Raw genomic sequence first — 5,419 nt, forward strand, 5'->3', positions numbered from 1 at the left:
TCATTGTACAACTATATGAAAAGTAATTAGCCTTCTCTCTGGCACACAATAAGCACTTCTCGAATTAAATTAGAGCTATCATCATTATCAGTATTGTTGTCATGAAGACAACAAGACTCGATATTTCACCATTTTTCATCCCAGTATAAGCCTGCTTTGAAAAAATAACAGTGATGTAACCAAAGACTATAATAACTAGCCTTGCTGCACAGTAGGATTGATTGATATTTACTTTTTCTTTCATTAGTCTAGCTTATTCTCACTTTCTGCTCCTACATATACCCATTTCCCTATATCCACATTATTTGTCATACATACATATGCATTTCCTTGCTAAAAGAAAGTATTAAAAATATCACCTTAACTGTATAGCTAGAAACAAAGCCAGCTTGTCTTTGTTGAAGTAGTAAGGCAGGAGCTGCTTTGAAAAATTAGACCAATGTAAGCAGCAGTCACTGAGATAACAGGAAAGTGGCTTCCACAGCCTTGTTCTCTTACTAACTGGCTGAACATGAAAGTGAAAACCCGATATGTGGTAAAGACTCCCCTCAGAGTTCTCCCCAGTATCTTGTACATTTATAAGCAATTGGTTCAAGAAGCACACTTGTGCTTTTTATTAAATACATGATCAGCCTAGATTTTTCTGTATTAGAAGATTTAATTTGCCAGTGAACTATAGCTTCAGATAGGCCCTCTGGAAAAATAAACTTCAACAGCCATGTAATTTGTCCTTTGTCTGCTTTCAGGGAGTGGATTTGAGGGATTAGTGTTGAACAAACAACAAGCAGGTTTTTTCTGGCTCCTTGAAGTTCTCTCCCTTCTCTTAGGGTATCTTGCTAAGTTATAAGTTAGCAAATGGTTCTTATTTCTATAATGCTGTTGTCAACACTATGTATATATAAACCCAATTTTCAAAACAAAACAAAACAACAAAACAAAGCAGATTTCTTTTTCTAGCCAGGGAAGCAATGCCATGTGGACTAAAGCCTGAGGTCAGAGAAAACATATTGCCTGCAATGCAGACTGACAGGCCAGCTGTGCCTTTGCATGACGGTGAGGGGATGGCAGGAGAAAAACAGCCTCTGTCTGGGCTTTTAATATGCCCCCTCACCGTAGCCCACCAAGTTCTTACCACTGTTGCTTGCTAAATGTCACAGGAGACAATTCCCATGTTTTCCTAAAATTAATTGTTATTTTTCCCCACAGTCTAAATACCAGATTGCCTTTATTTCAGCTCAGTATGGAAGAAGTGGAGCTTGGCCTGCAAATCTCAAAATGCTTGCATGACTCAGTTAAACACCAGTTCCTAATAACTTATACTTATTAAGGTTCCAAGAGAAGGTGCAGAATCACTCTCCATTTTCTTTGATAAGAAAGCAATGAGAGAGATACCCCAGTTGGTTAGCATAGGAGCTGAGGGCCAGATACACACCCCAGTTTGTCAGCACAGGAGCTGAGGGCCAGATATATCCTAGTGTACTTCTACCACTTATTAGATAAGTGATCTTACTTGAATTACAGTACTTTCTTATTTTTTAACTTCCCAGACACTGATTCTTATCTTTAGAAGTTCAATTAGGGCATAGGTGAAGGTATAATGGGACTGTAGAACAGTATAGAAAAATGATGGAAAATCTCTTGGTGCTTGGGAATGGGAAAGGTTCAGGTGCTCAGGTGCAGAATGTCAAGGCTTCAGGCTCAGGACCACATGTGGAATCAACACCATAGCTGGCCATCAAAGGAGGCAGAAAGAACATTTTTGAGAATCAGCCAGTCATCCCAAGACCAGAATCTGTAAATAACAGAGGCTTCTCCTATCCCCAAGGGGGTGGGGAGGTTGGGGGGAGTTGGAAGGGTGGGAGGAGTTGGGGAGGTGGGAGGATTGGGAGTGTGGGGGCATGTGGGGGTCTTTGGGGTTTGTGGGGGGTTGTTGGGGTGTTTGGAGTACCACAACTCCAGTTCACAAGAGAGGACCACAGCTCCAGATTCATGGGAGGGGGTCACAGCTCTAGATTCATGGGAGGGAACCACAGCCCCACAACTCCAGAACACAGAAGAGGATCTCAGCTCCAGGTTAATCAGCTTGCAACTCCAGCTTGCAGGAGAGCACCACAACTCCAACTCATCAGAGGCTACCACAACTCTGATTCACAGGAGGGGACCAGGCCAGAGGGGACCACAACTCCAGGTTCACTGGAGGGAACCATAGCTCGAGTTTTGGCCTCATTTTTTGCATTTGTTTAGTGGAAACTAATAATGAAACCCTTTGGAAGGATCGTGATAATTCCAAGAGATCAAATAGGCAAATGATGATGCATGCTACTATAGACACACTTCTGTTTTTGAGGTTTACGTTACTTGCTTCCACAAAATATGCAAGGTTTTTAATGTAGTAATACTGACAGAAGTTGGATTCTGTGCCAAGAACTAGGCCAAGGACTGCAGAGGAATAGTTGAAACTCAGAGGCTAACTTGTATTCCCAGGTTTGCCTATAGGTTCAAGATTTAAAAGTAAGTCTTTTTTGTTTATCAAACTGTATATTGGTTGATTGTCAAATTATGTTCACCAATTTGATACATTCTTGATTATAAGAAAAAATATAAAACTGCATCTAATTGCTTTAGTGTTTGAACAGTGACTTGGTAGCTTCGTGCTAAGTGTTAGAGCCGTCATAGGATAATGACCACAGGAACACACTGGTGCCTTCTCTTTCTTCCTCTTAACACCTATTCTGAGCCTTTCTATACAAGTCTAGGGCAAAAGAACTCAGTTACCTTCACAATTCCACAAGAGAAACTCACCTTCAAAGAGCTACATCTCCATTAGTTTGCCAGGGCTGTGGTCACAAAGAACCACAAATTTATGACTTACAGAGTGGAAGTTAATTGCCTCACAGTGGTGAGGAACAGAGGTATAAAATCCAGGTTTTGCCAAGGGTTGGCTTTTTCTGAGGGTAGTGAATGAAGGATCTTTGCCAGGCCAAGCTCCTTGGCATGGAAATCACTGTCCTCTCCATGGTCTCTGTGTTTTGTTTTCCATGAATGCCTAGCTCTGTGCCTTTTCTTCTTGTGTATAATGGCACCAGCCACACTGAATTAGGACCCATGACCTAATTTCCATGTAAAAATGCTGTTCTCCAAATACTACTACATTCTGAGCTAGTGGGTGTTAAGATTGCAATGTATAATTTGGGGGAACACAATTCAATGTATAATAATTAGTGGGAATATACTTTAATGTGTAGATTGAATTGGAATGAAGGAAATCATCAGCTTCAGTTTCTAATCTTGGGGCATTTGTATTGTTTTCATTATCTAACCCTGCCACCTCTCATCCCACCAAACCCAATAAGGTTCAGTTATTCTACACAAATTCTTGTTTGACACCTTCCTTTTCCTCCTTAGGGAAGGCCCTGGCTACCTTTTCCAGGAGACAGTGTTGCTTGCTTACCCTGAAGTCTTCCTCTGTGGTCAGTTTCCCTTGTTGTGACAATCTGCCTACAAAATGCCAGATTTAGTTTTTGTTATTTTTAAGAGTTGGTGACTAGACTTCTCAAATTTAGCACCATTGACATTTTGGGCAGAATAAGTCTTTGTTGTAGAGAAATGTTCTGTGCCTTACAGGATACTGAGTAGCAACCTGGTCACACACAAATTCTAGTATAATGCCTCTCATTGTGACAAAAGTATTTCCAGATATGGATAAATGTCTCTGGAGGTGGGTGGCACAATCTTCTTTGCTTAAAAATCACTGAGCTAAGATAAAAGCATATGGTCTGGCATGAAGACCAGAAGGGATGTTGATTGGGAAGTTTCTAAGAATGCCTTACATAATACAAAGAAACAAAGTCCTTTTTTACCTTTTCTAGAAGAAGTTGTGACTGCTTTAGAATCACTACAGCAATCTCACAATTAAATTTAGTGGTAAAGTCATTTTACTAAGAATGGAAGACTGGGAAGAAAGGATATCTTTGTATTCTTGATGACATTATCTAGCTATTGAACCAACATGGCAACCACCTTGTCTTTAAACTTGGGATGGGACAGTATAGATGTGTTGTTTAAGTTTACCTTAACATGGGTAACATTAATTGTGGCTTAGATCATCATAAACATATCGTATACAACCCAATAAGACAGTTGTAATAACTTTTCTATTCTACTTGTTGTAGCTAAGAAATTATAACCGCAGATATTTAAATGCAAAGATTGACCAAGTTATGCTGTTGCCACTGATTTTATAGACTTGGTGATGAGGTTTTTCTTACTTATATAAAAATCTTACTCTCTCACTATAAACAAGTTAACAAGGTCTTGGTGGTGAATTTCAGGAAGCAAATCATGTAGCTGATGTATTCAGCAAAGCCTATTTGCAATGAATAGACATGAACCCTTGGCCTTGATGTCATGGTGCAATTTAATCAAACATGACAAATCAAACTTCTAAAGCATGACTGTAACTCGTTGACCTCAGTTCTGTAACACTGGAAACTCCCAGTTGTTGGTCATTCTCTCCCTCAGATCTCTCCTCTCTAAATTTCATGAAACTGTTCTTTGCTTATTTTGCTGCATTTCTCAGCATTCTTTTCTGACTTTTTTTCTTCACCTGTTTAGAGAGAAAGGATTTAGGAGAAAAATTACACTTTAGTGTCAACTCAACCCTATACGTTATTATATGGCAATCTAAAGCATCACTATAGTAAAGTGCATATGACTTTATCCCAAACTTTGCTCAACTTTAGTTGGCCAATCCATAAAATTGGTGAAAATAACCTTTAGCTGCACGAGTTCTGCATAGAAGGACTGCGGTAACATATGGGAGTTTGGAGTCACTCAAGAAGTGTTTCTCTTTCCAGCATTTCCATCATTTTCGATATCCCTTAAGTATCTAATTTCGGCCTCATTTTTAATATATGCTGCCCATTTGAAATTAATAATCTTAAACCATCAATGTCATTCCATGATATGTCTAATAGATGTGTTGGCCTCTATCTTTATTTGGCTGTCTAATCATCACCTTTCAATAAACATTCTTGGGACTGGAGAGATGGCTCAGCAGTTAAGAGCACTGACTACTCTTTCAAGGACCTGGGTTCGATTCCCAGCACCCACATGGTGGCTGCGAACCATCCTTAACTCCAGTTCCAGGGGAATCCGAAGTCTTCTTCTGACCTCTGCGGCACTGCACAACAGGGGTGCACTCACATACATGCAGGCAATACACTCATACACATAAAATAAAAATAATAATTAAAATATTAAAAAACAAACATTCTTAAAAACAATTTTAGTCAGAAATTCATCTTATAATTTTATTTTATTATACTAATATAATCACCTTTATAGTTATATAAATTTGTGAGACATAAGCAATTTCACCTATGATGAAGTCTATATTCCATATTCTACCATCTACTGT

The sequence above is a fragment of the Nannospalax galili genome, unplaced genomic scaffold (genome assembly GCF_000622305.1).
Source record: "Nannospalax galili isolate Female #2095 unplaced genomic scaffold, S.galili_v1.0 scaffold52, whole genome shotgun sequence".
Lineage (NCBI taxonomy): Eukaryota > Metazoa > Chordata > Mammalia > Rodentia > Spalacidae > Nannospalax > Nannospalax galili.